Here is a 20,266-nt window from a genome sequence, read left to right as displayed (position 1 = left end):
AGCACACCCATTTCTAAGGTCAATATACTATCTAGGCTCCCATTACTTTGGCATCTAGGTTCCTTAAGTAAACTTTGTACTTACACTGTTCCCTCTGCCAGAGGATCTCAAAGTGTTTTTCAAACTTTAGAACTTCAGAAACAGCTCCCTGTGGAGGCAGACAAATGCGACCACCCACTTTTTATGGATGAGAAAAGTGCGGCACAGACACAAAGTGTTGTTTCAAAAGTGACAAGGAGCAGCCTGCAACAGTTGAAGCCAGGTCTCCTGTCTACCAGGCCTGTCCCTTAATCACCTTTCTTCCTCTAGTTAATGGCGCCTAATGCTATGCAAACAGATCTGGGTTTAGTTTCTGACCCAGTCTCACTTTGCATTTTGTAGCCAAGCTACTGAGGAAGTGTCACTGATGGGTTGTGTCTGATGACAGGTCCATCCCACCCATCACCCCAGGGCCTTGAGGACGGGGGTGGGGGGGTGGATTCCGCTGAGTACAGGAGGATTGACGTGGTTAGGGTACTGACCAAGATCTTGGAAAGCTAGAGTTCAAGTCCCTGCTCTGCCACAAACTTCCTGTGTGACCTTGGCCTCTCTGTGCCTCAGTTCCCCATCTGTACAATGGGGATAAGAGCACTGCCCTACCGAGGGGCGTTTTGATAACTACATTGAAGATTGTGAGGTGCTCACATACCAAGGCAATCGGGGCCTTATAAATGTCTATGACAGAAAGGTAAAAAGAAAAAAAAATCAGCACAGAGGGAACTATGTATGTTACTGCCACTAAAATAAAAGGAAATGGCCAAACTGCACACTTATGTTCAACATTCAGCTGTCCCAAAGAAGAGTGACTTGGCTTTAATCCGCTTTGGATATTTTTCACATGATTTAAAAAAAGATAATACGGCTACTGGTGGACTGTGCAATGAATTTGGCTGGGAAGCTGAATAAAAAATTGAGGTTCCTCCTGGAACAATTCTAAAGTAGAACCCCTGCTTACCAGCAATGTCGATTCTTTCGAAAAGGGGCACGGTAAGAATCTGCATTGTGCTTATATTATAATAAACCTCTTAATAAACAGTATTAAGACCTAGATGTCCATTTCATCTCAGGAATTAAGACAGACACACCACTGGTGCAACTCACAGTAATAGTTACACTAGGGATAAATGTGTATTTTTCAATGCCTTCAATGAATGTGGCCACACTGTCATCTGTTTAAATAAAGTCGATGCCAAAATATCACATAACTTTGGCTTCATGCCCAAGAGTTCAGAAAGTGTAATCTACCACGTACAAAAAAATCTACCACGTAATTGCCTCTATACTCTTTGGCTTCTGTTCTTTATTCCTATCGTTCCACAAAACTCCCTTCTTTTTGCCATTTCTCCACTGTATCCACTGGTTTGCAACTTTAGTTAAATGCCTCCTGTCAACCTAGCACAAATCTAATACAGTAAGCAACCCAACTGTTGTTTTAAGACTATAACATTATTTTCAAATGATTATTTACAGGATAAATAATATATAATAATTGATACAGCATACATAATGTATAGTATAGCAGCCTTTTACTTTTCTTTTCTGTAGATAGAAGGGACAATTTGCAGTAGGATTACCAAAGAGCTGGCTACAGCTACAGGGTTAAAATGAATTATAACTGCATAAATTGGAGGTATAAAAATATATATAGTTCATTTTAAGTCATCTCCTCTCTGAAGTATAAACAAACAGATGAAACTTGAGTTTTTCTGCGCTCAGGAGATCACAAAAGGTTTGGTAAATGGCTGCACACTTCAATAAGAATTTCCATAACAGAGGAAAAGCATTATAGCCAAAGGAATTGCATAATCCGAGATTTTGATTCACCATTCACTAATTGGTGAAAAACCATGCAAGTCAAACATGGTCCGTTAATGATGGCCTCACTTCTATTTCTTTATTTTTATCCTGGTGGAGAACATTCCTTTACAATTCTCCAGGACTGCAGCAAAACCTTGAATGCTGACATCAAGACTAGTAAGCAACATTAGTCCTTGAAGCACCATTTGGAAAGCGTTAATGAATTCAGATTGGTACCGCAGTTTGGCTTGTTGCCCTAGGATCATGGAAGTGAAATTACCAGGGTTGGAGGAGGGAGAGAAAAATGACTTGAGCTTAGCCCAAAACAAGTTGTTGAACATATGTTTTATGAATCAAAGAATTTTATACACATTGCTGGTCCATGCCTTTTGGCCATAACGAGTCCCCATGTTAATGAATATCAGGGAGGAAATATTATTAACGCCATCTATGCAAAGCATAACAAAACAAAACATTTCCTTTGAGGGAAATCTGAAAAACAGCAGAAATCCCCCTAAAGACAGAAGAAATATAATGGTCTATAGAACAGGGAGAGATGTAGAAGAATGTATATACGTATAGTATATAAAATATCCATTACAGGCAAGATTCTGGTCAGAAAATAATTATCGAGAATGTCAGATGGCCTGATGACAGCCTGAAAAACATACTCGTTTTAGTTCAGAAATAGCATCTATCAATCAATTTCGATTGTACGGGAAGTCCAATTTCATTATCATCATGATAAATGAAAATATTAAACAAAAATTCACAGGGAAGCCCGTTAGCAGTTGCTGTTAGCTGAGAGCAAAGATCCAGAAGTGTCATTGGGTTTACATGTTTTCTGACTCATCCCAATATCTGACAACTGGAAACAGCACTGGACATCTCAGGAGACTGGGCTTTTTCCCAAAGTTTCCGTTATTCCTGCTTTCACCCAGGCTGGAAATACCACAAGAACTCCCTTTCCTGCAGAATTTTCTTTTTTGTGTGTGCGCGTGGGGGGGAGATTGGGGGGCTTCTGATATCCCCAAAAGACTCCATGAAATAGGATAATGAAGACATCTTTGCAAGTGTGGGCCTTAACGCTGCAAACACTTATACACCTGCTTAACTCTAAGCACATGAGTAATCCCACAGAGGTTAAGCAGGTATGTAAGTATTTGTAGGATTAGAGGCTTAATTTTTAAAAGAAGTTGAATTTTTCTGAATTCTACATTGATTCAGGGTTTGGTTCAGCTTCATTTTTTGGAGCAAAGATTTGGATCCTTTCTTATTTCAGTCGTTCAATTAGCACTGATATTGGCATAACCAGTTTCTTAACAGCTAAAAGGACAATGAACTTTGTGTAAAGATTACATGAATGAAATCCCATTACTTCTAGGAGGCTACTGTAGGTTTGTGACAAGATATATAAGAAGTTAAGCAAAATGAACAAAGTGCTTCTGAATTTTGTTTGATTGTTGGAGTTCTCCAAAACATCTGGTTTTTTTTTTTAAAAGAAAGGCATTCATATAGACTTAAAGGAGGCTGATCAATCTCATGACAACAGAGTGGATGCCCATTGGGAGGTTTGGCTTGAAAGATACTGGGAGGAGTATGGCACATAAGGGGTTAATGAGTGATGATCACACACATTATCTCCACTGAAAAAGGAGACACACAGGCAGTTTTGAAAAAACTTCCAAGTGACTTAGGACCATGAGTTCCATTGAAAAATCAATGTGATTTGTGTTCCTAAAACACTTAGATCCTTTCAAAAATCCCACACAGTTTGCAAGGTCCTCATTCTGAGGGCCCTATTACAAAAGAGCTCCTTTCTCCAGTGACTTCTCCAGCAGCCCTCTATGCTATGCCGATAGTCTCAAAAGATTAAACAACAGAAACAAGAAAGAGAAGTAGAATATATATTTTCTCATTTATGTTTCAGCAACAAAACATTCATAAATAGCAGATTCTGCTGCTTTTGTAGCAACATATAGCAAGAGCCTCTTCTGTGCTGAATGACGTATCTAATAAACACGGGGAATGTGCTCCTCCAGTGTTGCCCCATAGATACATTAAAATTCCATGCACCAAAACTGAAGCTGTATTGAGGCATGTGTATTTTCTGGCAGCAAGGTGGGGGTTAAAAGCAATTCCCCCCCCCAGTATTAAGCCATCTCTATGCTTCCAGGTCTGAGTTGTGCGATAGATCTTACCTGGCTAAAGCAAACCAATGAATTTAACCCCATTCTTAGTATGAGATGTAGCTTTCAGTTACACTAAAACCCATATTAAAAAGACCCCCTTTTTAATGCTATTAACTCTCAATGTGGATGGAGGATTTTGTACAGCTTTCACAGGGGTTCCAAATCCATGTAAGCAGGTAAACAGCCGTTAGTATTCACCCCTTTGGTGGCCACTGTGGCTGAAATGACTGACCTGATGAGGTAGTCACCACAGATCAAACAGTCTAAGCTTATATGTACATATTAAAAGTAACTTTTACAGTCTGCACTGAGATCAGATTTAATGCCCAAGTAAAGCTGTAACGTAGCACAGTATGACAGAGTGAAAAAGCACATACGTTTCTAGAAGATCGTATCAGTATTAACTCCACACTCCTATCTGTTTATAAATATATTAAAATATAATGTGCCTTACCTTTTTGATCTGTGGAATAAGCAGACCCCAATCAGTGCGCCTCGTCAGAGACAACAGGCTGGAGAATCTGTTAAAATAAGCTAAAAAAAAAAAAAAAAAGGAGTGATAATATTTTATTTTTGATGAAATGAAGTATTTTCTTCAGCTAACAGGAGAAAAAAAAAACATTGTTTTTGTTATACTAACATGGATACATGTAAGATACGTATACACCTAGAGCATGTGCTATATACACATCTTGAATTGATCCAAGGTACACTAACGCAGCACTTAATACCCAGCAGACTGAATTCGGAATGCTACAACACAACAGTGGTTTTCTTTTAATGTTCCAAAATCACACAAAGCTGACATTTTAAAAAAGAAAATCATTACCAGCTCATATGCTGCCATACCACAAAAGCCTATCCTTAACTAACTGCTGCATAATCATTCTCCCGGAGTGTTATTATCCATCGGCTCGCTGCCTATCTCCAGACAGACGCAGTCTGCAAGCCACCAGCTTGCATCTACCATGTGTACATTGGGAAAAGGAAAACGGCAAATTAGAAAAAGTCCCTGCAGTGGCGAAAAGGAAAAGAGGGCGAGTGGGAGAGGAAGAGGGAGCTCACTGGCCACAGAATTTTCGAGAAGGATGACAAGGCAGCCAGCTCCGCCATCATTCACGTACAATAGGGTACTGCATTTGCGTCTGCTTAAGCAGTTTGTCAAGGGGTTTCTGGTATCAAATGCCTGACAGGCATTTTAATGCATTCAGCCAAGTGTGTCCCCAGGAATCAGGCCTCTAATCCTATGAATTTCATCAACGGGTTTCCTTTGTGCCATTGCCAAACACACACACACGCACCCACTACACACAGGCAGCAGCATGCGGTATTTCTGTTGCTATACCAGTCCAAATCCTACACGGGTTTTACGTACTGTATATGCTGAAAAGGAGGTCTCATTTTCTGCATTATGGAAGGGGAGGGGTTTGATATTTCTGCTTTATTTTTCTGTTTGGTGTTTCATTGTCAGCTCATTTACTCGGCTACTTGAGCCCCAGGTTTGCTTATTTCCAGTGACCGAGAAAGACGAGAAATTCCCAGGAGAGCTCAAATGTTGTGAATGGGGGACATTTATTGCCAATATTTGTCACCAATATTCCATGGTTCAGCTTGCAACTAAGCTCCTGTCAAAAATCCAATTTTGCCCCCACTGCCCTACAGTTTACATATTGGGCTCAAAATGCGTGTGCTAGATCAGGAGCTAGGGTAGATTTTTTTAAAAAGCCGAATTTGAACAGACTCAGATTAGGTGCTTCTGAATTATGGCACCCTATATATTGAAAAAAAGTGTTGAATAGAGTTTCAAAACTTGTCAAACTTGTTTTCAAGGAGGGGAGGGCAACTTCCTAGCAAAAAAAAAAAAAAAAAAAAAAAAGACAGAAGAAGAGATCAAACTTAATAGCCTGAACTCCCCTGGCTATCTAGCGCCCGGGACTAAAATGTAGTTGATAGAAGTCTAATTTCTTTTTGAAAATAAATTAAGGTAAACTGAGGCCCCGATCCAGCAAAGCACTTAAGCCCATGCCTGACTTTAAGCACATGGGTAGTCTCACTGAAGCCAGTGGGACTACTCATGAATTTAGAGTTAGGCACACATGCTTAAGCATTCTGCTGGATAAGGGCTCAATTACACATGTCAAATGGCAGATGAAGACCATTTTAAACAGCAAGTTGTTGTCCCTTTTCCTTGCAGAGTTAGACCCCCACAGTGTAACCCTGTCTCTGGGGGGGTCTGGTCAATGGAACAGAGGCCATTTCCCTCTAAAAAGCATTTGTGAGGAGACCTAACAAGCCTCCCAAGTCTTGAGGGCTGATGTGGGGGATCCAGCATGGTGCTCGAGGCTTGTGAAAAGGGCTGAGAAACATCCTAAGGTTCACTGAGGGATCTCCCCTACCATAGAGTCCAGGAAGTCCAGAGGGAGAGGGGGCAATGTCCTGCCTGACCTCCTCCTCCCAACCCCCTCTTCTCACCAAGTCCCATTCCCTGTGGGCCTCCTGAGGTCTTTTTGACTGCCTGCCCTCCAAGAGTCACAGCAGGCAGTCAGGTAAAAATAACTGGCAAGCACCAATGGCAAGCATGACGCTATGGGGTGGAACAGGTGTCTTGCTAGGAGTTATGGGGGTGGGGACCCCTGAAGCAGCACAGGGGCATAAGAAAAGCAAGCAAGGAAAGCACTAGGACTCTCCTGACTTCTCTTCCCAGCAAGCTTCCTGTGACTCATCAAAAGGGAGTCTCATAGCTGCCAGCTACAGGAGGTTCACCATCTGCAGAAGCCAGGTCCAGTCTAGACCTTCGCTGCCTTCTCCCGAAGCACGGAGCTGCTCTCCAGCTCCTCCACCTAGCCCCCATCGGCTAGTAGTAGTATCCTCATGGTCCTCCAATTGCCCCCAAACATCTGCTCCTCCACAGACTCCCCCAAAGCTCTTACGGGGTCCCATAAACATAAGGCATGGGGGAAAGAATAACAGGGACCCCTGAAAACCCTCCTAAAGACTGAACTGAGTGCAGATGGCTCTGAGAAGCCTCACTCATATGGCTCAGTGTGGGAGTCGATGTATTTCCCCAGGCAGTGCCCTATTTCTGGGCCCATCCTAGAACTTCAGAAGGCATGGTGACATCAGGCTTCCTTCCTTCAGTCCTCAGGAAATCAAGCAGCCTATAGCTTCCTTTGGTCCTGAGTTTCAGGTCAGAACTATTAAAAAAAAATTATGAACCTTTGTGCATGGGAAGTTAAAGTTGGTAGGCCCAGATCAACAGTGAGTGTATATTGCCTTTAAAGAAAATTAGAGATCAGAATACAACCCTTTTGACACCCAGGAAACGCAGAATTGAGGTTGCACTTCTCAAACAAGGCACCCAAACCACCTCAACTCTGCCCAGGAAATGATGTCCTGAGAAAAATCAAACCATTGACTCTGACCATAGCAAACAGATGCATTTAATCAGTCTTCACAAAAACCAGAGTGCCTCACTCATAAAGCATGTAGTGGGTGTGCTCCCTTCCAGCTTTCCTTATGGTCATACGATGCACATATGCAAGAATTTCACAAATTCCTGACCAGACAGACAACATCCACAGTCACTCTGGACCTGATCCAGCCAGATGCTGAGGGCATTCAGCATCTCACAGGGGATGCTTATGTCCTTCCAGGATCGAGCCCTGTGATGCATATATGCACCAGTTCTCCAAATGTCATTAGCCATAAAGCTAGCTTGTCTCCATAGATGATCCTCACATCCCAGGATAATGAAATTAGAGCACTTAAATGAGATGAGCAAAGGTTAGCATGGAGACAAATCGTCATACTTAGCATTGGGGATGCGTATTTGTGAAGCAAATCATAAAACTGGTGCTCTGTCATACACGTTTTCTATACCCTACCCATAAAGAAGGAAAAATGGGAAGCGAGAATCTTCGGGTACGTTGACACAGCATCTGGGAGGGTGCTTCCAAGCACAGGCAGAAAGAAGCATGCTAACTCTGCTCAAGAGAGCATGCTACCATACGTGGCTGCGGCACCTGAGTACAATCCTGCCTGACCTGCCCCGATGCACTCAGGTGGCTAGCCCCCAACACCCATGCCACATTGCTATTTTCAGCGCACTAGCTCAAGCAGGGTTTGTGTCTGTCTACCCCTGCACCCTCCCAGCTGCTATGTAGACATACCACATATAGGGGCAAGAAAGATAGTCTGCATGCCTTGTTTGTTCAGGGAAGACTTAACGCTGCATTTTCGGGGGTTTTAGCTTTGTGATGGGGCATCTGCCCCACACCGGCGTGTAAAGGCTTAACCTCAGCAGGGAGCAGGGGAGAGGAGTCCTCTGAGTGACCCACTCCAGCGCAGCCAATCCAGGAGGAATTGCAAGGAGCAACCAATCCGGGCCCAGCAGGCTCAGATAAGAGGAGCTGCAGGGCAGGGCCGGGTCATTTGCTGTTGGAAGCTCAAGGGGTGAGGACTATGTTTCTAGTAGGTGGAGAGACCTGCAGCACCTTGGACAGAGCAATGGCTGGCAAAGACTGGGGAGCAAGAGGGAGCTCTTGGCTGGCTGGCTGCTGGCACTGGGCAGTTGCATGCCCTGAGGCAAGGGTAAAGAAGGGGACGTGGGGAAGTGGGCCAGGGAGACATGGCAGCATGGTGAGAAGTTAAGGAGTTGCAACACGAGGCTGCTATCCACAGGGTCCCTGGGCTGGGACCCACAGTAGCAGGCCCAGGTCCCCCCCACACTCAGTACTGGGGCAGTGGCATGATTATTGGACTGAGACACTTACCCCTGGAAGGGGGATATATGGATGGTGATGCGGTTAAGACACAAGGAGGATGCTGTGGTCCCTGAGGCTGTGAGAGGGGCTTCAGGCAGACAACAGTGACAGAGTGATGGTGTGCAAACCATGGGTGGGAGGGCTTCAGCCTCAAGCTAATCCCCAGAGTAACCAGGAGGAGGTGCCAGACCAGCAATAAGCGACATGTACCATGATAAGCTTCTTTTTTAAAATTAGCTAATTTTTTTATTATTTCCATTACAGTAGCAGCTAGAAGCCCCAGCTGAGCTCAGGGTCCCACTGGATTATTTCCCTCATTGTAGAGACTGGGACTAGAGGCAAAGAACAATAAATGACTTACCCAAGGCCACACAGGAAGTCAGTGGCAGACTCAGGAATTGCACTCACATTTCCTGAATCCCAGTCTGGTACAATTACCACAAGACCATCCTGCCATGCAAATTACTGCCGTCGGCCTGCACCCATCCCTTAACCTTAGCAAAGGTTTTTCTGTGTGTGAATTTGGTTAACATTTTATGTGGTGCCTGTAGTGGCATCTAATATGATCTCGACTGTAAGTTAAAAGAAAGATGCCTTGTGAACAGAATTTGTACCTTGGTGGTAAAAACAGCCCCCAACAGGCCTGACTATTTTGTTTTCACACCTTTTTGGTTGATCATTTTAAGCACTAATGGAAGGATGGCTGCAGGGGCTGTTGTTTCAGCCCCAAAGCTTCAGGGCACAGCTGGAATCCCATCACTGCCAGTTTCTCTGCCATAGTAAGAAACATCAGAATATGCCCATTTTACAGTGCCCTGTGCGGGGGCCAGTTTGGGAGAAGTTCTGGGATTCTCTCTCTTTCCTTTAGGAGGAGGAAACTAAATTGAAGGAAATGAATTAATTCCGAGAGGCATACGTATGCACAGTACTGTGTCTGCAAAACCTTTCAAAGGGGCTCTGCAATGAGGAAGGTTGAGGCAAGAGTCAGCATCACTAAGTATCTCCATGGTTACTGGTACAATTCAGATAAAATAAAAATAAAGCAGTGATGGGAGATGGGGAGCTGGGAAAAACTGCAGCCTGAGTTACCAGCTACTGCAGGTACTAAAGAGCAGAAGATTAAAAACTCATTGTGGAAAATTTCAGGATTGAAAGACGCCCTGGTTTTGTCCCTAGCCTCCTACTTTAATTTCTTTTACAGTGAATTGATGCACAGACAACCTATCTGCCCATTTCACGCTGCCAGTCTATCCCGGGCCTTCTGACTTGTGTTGTCCATTTCCTTTATACTGGTTGCCCCTCCAGTTCTGTATCCTCAGCAAATTTTGTTATCTTGCTGGTACTTACATGCTCTTTCTCACAAGCTATTGACAAAATGAAAAAAACATCCGTACCATTATTCATCCTGGTGGCACTCCACCAGTTGCCCATCTCCATTTCACAGTGCCTCCCAGCACATGGACCTTTGGCCTTGGCGATCTAAGCCGGTTCTCTATTCCCCCAATAGAATATCTGCAGACCTCAGAGATTCATCATTAGTTGAGCACAGTATTATTACAAGGGATCTGAAAATCTAGGTAAACTATGTCCACTCTTTGCTCCTTGTCATCTTAGTTGGTTACTTCTTTTTAAACTGTCAGACAGATGATTCAGGTATGAGCTCCCTTTTGTGAATCCAAGCTGACCCTCATTAATGAAATAACAACTTTCTAGGTATTTCTTAAATCTATCTCTGATTTCCATTTTTTTCCTGTTTCATCTTTATTGCTGAAGTCAATAATAAAGATTTAAAACATTCAAACTCTCCCAAAAATGCTTCTCACAGTGTGACTGATGCCACATGGAATCCTTTGAAGCTATCAGACAAATATATTTATTTTTCCAGGCCATTTCTCTCCCCAATCCTTTTATTAGAGGAAGAATCAAGACAGAAGTGAGTTTGCAGTAAGATATAAAAGATTATTGTGAAATTGTTTCCTTAAATGTCAGTTCAGTTTGTACTTTCATTTACTGTGTAACCTAATGATGTTTTATTAATTGTCTTGTCATGCCTCATCCTGAGAGCTCTAGCTTGTTGTTATTCTATCTCAAATTTATAAATAAAATATCTTTTAAAAGCATGAATCATTTGGTTAAATCAGATTTCACATGACAAACAATTAAAAACTAATACTTGAGCTCACTTGACCTTAAATGAACACAGATCAAGAAGTCCAATGCAAAATATACACGTTATCTATTCTGCTCCATCCCCGGGATCATGACAACATATAGACATATACTTTAAATCTAACCCTATTCAGATCAGCACTTAAGCACATGCTTAACTACAAGCATGTACTTAAGTTCCATTTACTTAATGGGCATTACAGGACTTAGCACATGTTGAAGGGCAGGATGATTTTCCTGAACTGGAGATCATATTGCAAGCTTCTCGTGGCATTTGATCTTGAACTGCATTATGCCAATAAACCAGTTTAAGCTGGCAACCTTTGCTCAGCAGTTGAGAATACGAGATACAAAGTTCTCCCCCTTTAAAATTATGCCTTCTTAAGACTCAGTATCTTCCCTGGGTAGCTAAGCATTTTCTTCTATATCCACCCACTCACTCAAGAGATTAAAAACAAGTGGTCGTTCAGATAACTTGTGACTTACTTGACAGTGAGACCAAGTAAACCAGCAAAAGAAATCGAAATAACATGTAGCAACATCTACTTGAATTAGTTTGAACAATTTCTCACTTAGCAAACTTTAATGTAACATAGGCAGTCAAGTAGAAACATCTGCAAGAATTCTCATTAACTGGGCCATGTAAGAAGGGAAGCCTGCAGTTTAGCAACTCTGAAATAAAAAAGTATCACTACTATTTAGTGGGGAAACTGCAGCAAAGAAAGGAGAAATAACCAGGCAAAAGTCACTCACCAGTCAGAGTTATAGATGTGAACAGAACCCGGGCCCCGACTCAATAAGATAGAGAAGCACATTTCTAACTTTAAGAACCTGAATAGTCCCATCAGCTTCAGTGGGTCTGCTCAGGTCCTTAATGTCATGTAGATGCTCAGGTATTTTGCTGAATTGGGGTCCTGGCCTCCTGACTTAATACAGTGCCCTATTTGATGGACCAAGCTGCCTGCTTCTCTTTCTCCATGGGTCTCAATCCTCCCTTTCAAAAATGAGCATGCCAGCAATGTTAGTACCCTACTAAGTGTAAAGATAAATCATAACGTTTCCTTCTTCTACTTTAACTGGTTCATTTTAGGACGCCAGGGCTCCAGAACCATTCGCTAATCTCAATTTCCATCCACAGTCCAGGGCTCTGACTGACCCTCCCGTCCCTTCCAACAAAGGAAGAGGTACCAGAAAATCTCTGGAATGTCAGCAGGCACGGATATGTCTACTGAGAACTCTGCAAGTAAACAACTAACAAGGAGAATGGAGGTCCTCCATCCTCTGAACAGGACGGCTCCTGCTGAGGACACAATGTCTATGATGGCCTTGCTGGCAATAGTTGCTGCAGTCATAGATATCATGTCCACAACAGCCACAACACAACAAATCTTACCTCGATGAACTCCTTTCCATAAGCGTTGACAAAACAGGTGAATGAAGCAGAAAGGAGAATGTCAGCAGTGGAAGATCAGGTACAAGGGCTCTCTGCTCAGGTGCAGAGAAGCCTCACAGATTTATCTTCTCTTAAATCTGAAGTGGCAGACCTTTGGGGAAGGTCTCACCATAATAATGTGAGAATTATAGGAGTACCTGAAAGAGCAGAGAAAGGGAAGCCCCTAGAACCCAAGCTCCTTTCAGAAATGCTCAGCTAGTTAGAGAACACGCAGGTTTCTAAGCCAGGCTCAAATACCAAACCTGATTGTCAAATTGATCAGATTTACTGTAAAAGAAACAATAGTGCAACTAGCTCATGGGGTGGGAGGGACATCCCAAAACAAGATAATCATTTTTCAAGATTTATGGGGGAAAAAAAGTGGTTGCACAGAGATCAGCCTTTAGAAGAGCAAGGGAACTTGCCACGCAGGGAGGGTTCAGCTCAATTTCATGTCAGTGTTTGGTGAGGGAGTTCATCTGATCCCAAAGCCACAAGAAGCAGAATGTTTTTTAGACAGCCTGAAGTGAACTGAGCACCTGTTCTGTTTTACACCAAGTTTACTTCCCAGTTGTTATGTCTGCCTTACCTGCACTGAACTTATCCAATTACTGTGACTAACCTGCTTACTTGGTTTATCGTTTCTGCTCTAAGCTTATACTTGATTAACTTTTGGGACATACATATCTCTTCTTGTTGAATGTGAAGTGCCCCAGCAGGGGAATTAAGGAACACCGCATCCCAAATTGATCTCACGGGAGTGCACTGACTGTGGAAAGGATTTATTTAAATATTAAGTGCCTTTGCTCCAGTATTTGTGCTGGGGAATTAATGAAACATTGGACATTACCCCTAACTGGACGGACCAACATGAACCATATGTTTGTGAACATGAAGCCTACATGAAGCCTGTGTGTTAGCCTAGCACCGATGCACACCAAAGAGAGATCACTGGGGCAGTGCAGCTCCCCATGGCTCCGTAGAAATGTGCGGGTTCCAGTTCCACTTTTAAAAACCGGTGCCAGCGGAAGACCCTGTTGTGCCACCACACCTTGCTGCTAGGGGGCCTCAAAGCTCAGCAGCTAGACCTCCCCTGTGCTGGAAGTGTGAGAGGCGGCTCTCCTCCCTGCAAGACATCACAGAAAGCTGCACAGGAGCTGAACAATATAGTTATACCCCCATGGATCGATGGAGTAGAGGAGAAGACAAATGCAGGTTGCGGCGCTATATGGACAGTGATTTCTATCTTCCCCTATCCCCTCCAACTTCCTCCCTTTATCCCATGTCTCCTGCCTTCCACATCCACCCTGCTCTCCCTACTTCCCCAGTCTTTCCTCTTTTTGCCCAAACTCCATTCAACTTCCCCCACCCTAGCACATTCTATAAGCTCAAACCCTGAGCTCATGAACACCAACTATGAAATTAATGTAGAAGAGTCACTTCTTCAACTGGATTGTTTGTTGTGTTCTTTGGTGCAGTCATTTGCAATTTGGTTTCTCCCTTCTTACCTATATGTTTGTTTAACATGGGGAAAGAAAACAATGTTTGGTTGTAAACAGGAGGGGCTGTGGGAAGGTAATCCCCACAATACACAATGTCCCACTCAAGATGTATTACCAACACTCTGGTGTTGGGTTAGGCAAACTAAAAAGATTACAAGTTAGGAGACAATACACAGGCATATCCTTGACATATCTGGTTAAAAAAATGTTACATTTGTGGAGTGTGGGCTCCCTTTCCCCTTACAATGGAGTTACTACTTTGTGGTATGGGAAAAATAAGATGCCCAATAAAATAAATAATTAATAACTAATTAAAATAATGGCTATTGGTGGAGCTCCCAGCATGGATAGTGTCTCCCCAGCCCATCCCATCCTGCACTTTTGATTGGTTTACTTTTATTTCTAGTGTTAGGTGTTTGATTATTGTTGCCTTTTCAATGTGATGTACCATGCTTGGTAATAAGTTAAGTTGTTATATGTATGTTATGTGTTTTTATGTTTTTGCTTTAACTTGCCCTTTTGTGCTCTTCTTTCCCCAGAGCTCTCTCCTCAGTATTCCCTAGAAGTCTGGCAAGTGGCAAGAGAATCAGCTATCTGGGGAATAAATGTCAAACATTTCATCCGTAGACTCCCCATCCTCACGGGCTTCTGTATGGGGGGGATGGGATGGAATACAGCAAGTGATAAACATTTCATCACCAATGAGTAGGGATGGCCCTCTGTGGAGAAAGAGGTGGTTGGGACTATTTAGAAAAGCCAGACGTGCACAAGTCCATGGGGCCGGACGAGTTGCATCCGAGAGTGATAAACAAATTGGCGGCTGTGATTGCAGAGCGATTGGCCATTATCTTTGAAAACTCGTGGCGAACGGGGGAAGTCCTGGATGACTGGAAAAAGGCTAATGTAGTGCCCATCTTTAAAAAAGGGAAGGAGGAGGATCCTGGGAACTACAGGCCAGTCAGCCTCACCTCAGTCCCCGGAAAAATCATGGAGCAGGTCCTCAAAGAATCAAACCTGAAGCACTTACATAAGAGGAAAGTGATCAGGAACAGTCAGCATGGATTCACCAAGGGAAGGTCATGCCTGACAAATCTAATCACCTTCTATGATGAGATTACTGGTTCTGTGGATGAAGGGAAAGCAGTGGATGTATTGTTTCTTGACTTTAGCAAAGCTTTTGACACGGTCTACCACAGTATTCTTGTCAGCAAGTTAAAGAAGTATGGGCTGGATGAATGAACTATAAGGTGGGTAGAAAGTTGGCTAGATTGTCGGGCTCAACGGGTAGTGATCAATGGCTCCATGTCTAGTTGGCAGCCGGTGTCAAGTGGAGTGCCCCAGGGGTCCGTTCTGGGACCGGTTTTGTTCAATATCTTCATAAATGATCTGGAGGATGGTGTGGATTGCACTCTCAGCAAATTTGTGGATGATACTAAACTGGGAGGAGTGGTAGATACGCTGGAGGGCAGGGATAGGATATAGAGGGACCTAGACAAATTGGAGGATTGGGCCAAAAGAAATCTGATGAGGTTCAATAAGGATAAGTGCAGGGTCCTGCACTTGGGACGGAAGAACCCAATGCACAGCTACAGACTAGGGACCCAATGGCTAGGCAGCAGTTCTGCAGAAAAGGACCTAGGGGTGACAGTGGACGAGAAGCTGGATATGAGTCAACAGTGTGCCCTTGTTGCCAAGAAGGCCAATGGCATTTTGGGATGTATAAGTAGGGGCATAGCCAGCAGATCGAGGGACGTGATCGTTCCCCTCTATTCGACATTGGTGAGGCCTCATCTGGAGTACTGTGTCCAGTTTTGGGCCCCACACAACAAGAAGGATGTGGAGAAATTGGAGAGAGTCCAGAGAAGGGCAACAAAAATGATTAGGGGTCTGGAACACATGAGTTATGAGGAGAGGCTGAGGGAACTGGGATTGTTTAGTCTGCGGAAGAGAAGAATGAGGGGGGATTTGATAGCTGCTTTCAACTACCTGAGAGGTGGTTCCAGAGAGGATGCTTCTAGACTGTTCTCAGTGGTAGAAGAGGACAGGACAAGGAGTAATGGTCTCAAGTTGCAGTGGGGGAGGTTTAGGTTGGATATTAGGAAAAACTTGTTCACTAGGAGGGTGGTGAAACACTGGAATGCGTTACTTAGGGAGGTGGTAGAATCTCCTTCCTTAGAAGTTTTAAGGTCAGGCTTGACAAAGCCCTGGTTGGGATGATTTAATTGGGGATTGGTCCTGCTTTGAGCAGGGGGTTGGACTAGATGACCTTCTGAGGTCCCTTCCAACCCTGATATTCTATGATTCGTCATATTCTTCTCCGGAACGTAGGTCCTATTCCCATATAGATTTCTTTTTGATCTCCAAAGTCTTGGCTAATTCTGCAACTGACTCCTCCATTAAACACAATTTCTGTCTCTGAGTTTCCCTCTGTAACTCTTCAAATAGCAAGAGATCAAGATAAGAAATAGCCATGCAGATGGCGATTTAATTCTTCACTTATCAGATTTCCCCCTTTCAGAATTTTAGTTGAAAAATAATTTGGGCTGTTCCTTGAAACAAATGAACCCTCAACATCATCTCGCAGGTTTTTGTGGGAGACACTCAAGGCCTAGTTGAGGGGTAGAATTACAATTTTGCATCCGCCAAGAGGAGATTATGTGGAGAAAATGACACCCCTTGAGATTTGTCTTATGTCAGAGCTCCATCTCCAGATTTTCTGCACTCTCTGGTTAACTGTGGATATGAACTCAATAAGCTGCACTCGGTGCATGCTGAATTTGCCATATTTCAGCTCAGGCAGAACTTCTGGGAATTGGGAGAAAAAGCTGGCAAGTTGCTGGCATACCACCTAAGACAAAAGACCTCTGCATGTAGAATCTCGTCCAGCCATGATAAACATGGTAAATTAAGTTGATCATCTTAAAGTATTAATAACGATTTTTAATGCCTATAAAGATCTGTACAAATTGAACATAACTCCTCCAAAGATGCTTTAGATCAGCTTTTCACAAATATTACATTACTGCAACCCAGCATCGAAACCTGGCCATGCCCCCTACAGAGGATGAGTTAATTGAGGTGTTTAAGAATAGGAATATAGAGTCAACCTCCAGGCCACATGGCTTCCCTGCCAAATTCCATAGACACTTCTCCTCCTCTCTCACAGGATACTTAAAATATTTAGTAAGTCACCCCACAGAGAAGGAAGCCCTAATATAAGTTATTCCTAAACCAGGAAGAGATGCCACACTAGGTTCCAGTTGCAGACCATTTTCACTTATTTATAGTATTGTCAACATATTGACCAAAGTTCTGGCAATGAGACTGGAGAAGGATTTGGGTTCTATCACACACCCAAATCAAGTTGGGTTAATCAGAGGCCATCATAGCTCTGATAACCTTCAACAACTTATTGATATTCTGGCAGTGAAAGATGATGCCCCCAAACTACAAGCCATATTAGCCTTAAATTTTGAAAGCATGGGCTGGAGGTATAGTTTGATACCCTTTAAAAATTGGGATTTGGAGAAGGAAATAGTTCCTGGATCCAAATGTTATATTCTCACCCAGCTCCTTGCATCCTAACCAATGATGTGACTAAGTGAATAGGGAAGTATTATTTACCCTTTCCCACAATACAAAAACCAGGGTCACCTGATGAAATTAATAAGACAGCAGGTTTAATACAAACAAGAGGAAATACTTTTCACACAACACACAATTAACTTATGGAACTCGTTGCCGTTGGATGTTGTGAAGGTCAAAAGTATAACTGGGTTCAAAAAAGCTGGGTGGGCAAGACAGGGATGGATCTCCCCAAAATTGCCCTGCTCTGTACACTTACCCTGAAGCTTTGGTACTAGCCACTGTTGGAGACATGATACTGGGCTAGACAGACCTGTGGTCTGACCAGCATCAGGGCTTTGGAGCTGTGCTCCGACTCCGCTCCAGCTCCAGGCAAAAACCTGCAGCTCCACTACTCCAGAGCTGCTCCACGCTCCAGCTCTGGGCTCCGCTTCAAAGCCCTGCCCAGCATGGCAGTTTTTATGTTCTTATGACCTTGGATTCCTTCAGCCTCTTCTGGTACTAGGCAAGGGTGCCCGCTTACTCTACTACTTTTTGATTTGTCTCTTGAGCCTCCAGAAAGAGCTGCATGGGCTTCTCCGGGTGTCTGAGGCATACAACTTGGTTCCATGGAATATAAATTAATGTTATCTGTAATTAGTGTATATAGCCAAACCAGAAACCACTATTCCAGCCCTCCTGTAGCTAATTCAAAGATTCAGAGCAATATCTTGTTCCAAAATAAATTGGGAAAAATCAAACCCGTTGGAAATCTCCTGGGTTGTCATGTAGTGGGGTTTTTCCTCAAAGGAATTTCCATGTGCAAACTGATGCAAGGAAGTACTTAAGTATAAAGTTACCAAGAAAGATTAAGAAACTAGTGAAGATAAATTTAGATCCTGTACTCTCTCAAAAAACTAGAGATACTAATAGGTGGCATCCTCTCTTCATGAGCCTGGGGAGAGAGGGGTGAGGATTAATGTAATAAAAATGAATATTATGCCTACACAGCTCTATATTCTAAGTGACTTACTTGTATACATCCCTCCATCTTATTTTAAAAAATGTAATAACATTATTAGTCTGTGGGGGCCTGGTCAATGCCCACAACTATCACTTTAAAAATGCCAGCTCCTTATAGCCAAGGGCTGTTGCGGAGGGGGGCGGGGGAGGGGGGAATCACAAACTTGCAAAATTACATGAAGGGCCAGAGCTATCCTAGCTAAGAGATATCAGTTTCATCCTCACTGTCATGCATAAATCACCTATCTGGGCCAACCTAACCTTAGAAACTGAGAGGGGGGGCACCTATAATTTGGAAGAACTAGCAATATATATTTTCCAGTTAGTCAAGGATAATAGCTTTGTCTCTTTTCTAAATGCTAAAGCAGTGATATGACCTACCACGCTCAGCAGAATGGCAACTGTACCAATTTGATCCAGATGTCCTAAGGCTGCCAGAGGCCCCAGAGCTACTGGGAACCTTGGAAATGGTTCATAAGCTCCGCAGGCCCATGTCCACTATGTGTGCTTTACTAATGAAGAGGAACGCCACAGGTCTGGAGTTCTTTGCGAAAACATGGCCTGGGGAATTATCATAGCCCTTGAAAGAGCCTCAGGGGCACAGTGGAGGAGGGAATTTTAAAAATGCTCCTGAGGACCTCAGGCTACACCTGATACAACAGAATATTCTATTCAAAATATACTGGACACCACAGAGGTGGTGAAAAATGGGGCCTTGTCCTCTGATGTTTGTTAGTGCTGTAATAAAGAAAAAGGAACTCTGGTACATATAGTATGGGGCTGTTCACCATCAGCCAGCTGTGGAAAGAGGTGGACACAAAAGTGAAAACAGTACTTGGCCTTCAGTAATCAAACCTCAGCTGAAAATTATATCCTAGGGTTAGATATATACTATGCTGGGTTTAATTCCATTGCAAGGACTTTGGTTGTTACCAAGCACAGAAATGTAGGAATAGGCTTATGCCTAGAATAGGGCAGTGGTATTCGAACCTGGCTGAGTTAGCAGCGAAAGAAAGAATAGCTCATTGACATAGAAAGCGATTATATGAATTCAAAGAATTTGAAACCTCTTCTTGATACATTTGGATGAAAAATGCTGAGCTAGCTCAAATAATGCCAGACTTCTATTCCACCTGACCTCTCCTTTTTTGCCCTCCCTCTTCTCATCCCTACCCCCGGCCTCCCCTTCCCTTTATTGCCTATTTGTGTGGATTTTTTTTTTGTATTGTTACCCTCACCCTCATATGTTATGTCTGTGTAGTACTGTCTGTCCTTGCAACTTTGACAAGTTGTAAAGTTGCATAATTATATTGGCTATCCTGTGAAGTGTGTGGTATTTGGTAATATGCAATCTCTAAGTCATCTACCTTTTTGTATTTTGTTTCTTTATGAAAATTAATAAAAGTTAATAAAAAACTCATTTTATACCTGATTCATTACAAAAGCTTTAATTCTACCATCAAATCCCCCATCAATGTAGAAGCAATTTAGCACATTTAATATTCTTAGAAATCTATTTGGATTAAAGATAGTGGAATGTGTTTAAGCTATGGTTAAACTTTAGCTCAACATTTCAAATGTCAACAATTCTGATTCCTGCCATAGGTGCTGGAAGTAGGAGTGCTGGGGGTTCTGCCACACTCCCTGGCTTGAAGTGATTTCCATCATATACAAGGTTTACACTTTGGTGCAATGGCTCTCAGCAGACCCAATATACAAATTGTTCCAGTACCCCGATTCCTGCTGTCAATTTTTAAAAATAAATTCAAGAAATGGTGGGAATTA

At 43.0% G+C, this 20,266-nt stretch overlaps 1 protein-coding gene across 23 annotated transcripts in view; it reads right to left on the bottom strand.

Annotated features, from left to right (window-relative positions):
- MAP2 (microtubule associated protein 2) overlaps positions 1–20,266 on the bottom strand; it is a 341,589-nt gene that overhangs the window by 190,761 nt on the left and 130,562 nt on the right. For 22 of the 23 annotated variants that reach the window (XM_073306664.1, XM_073306661.1, XM_073306670.1 and 19 more), the window contains one exon: positions 4,483–4,562. The gene's annotated coding sequence lies outside the window, so the exon portion shown is untranslated. Of the gene's footprint in view, positions 1–4,482; positions 4,563–4,857; positions 5,272–20,266 lie in introns of those variants that run through there. The other variant, XM_073306663.1, reaches the window with a different exon arrangement.

This window comes from Lepidochelys kempii, chromosome 11 (assembly GCF_965140265.1).
Source record: "Lepidochelys kempii isolate rLepKem1 chromosome 11, rLepKem1.hap2, whole genome shotgun sequence".
NCBI lineage: Eukaryota > Metazoa > Chordata > Testudines > Cheloniidae > Lepidochelys > Lepidochelys kempii.
Note: the sequence above shows the minus strand (reverse complement) of the source record. Positions and strands in the feature narration are given on the sequence as shown.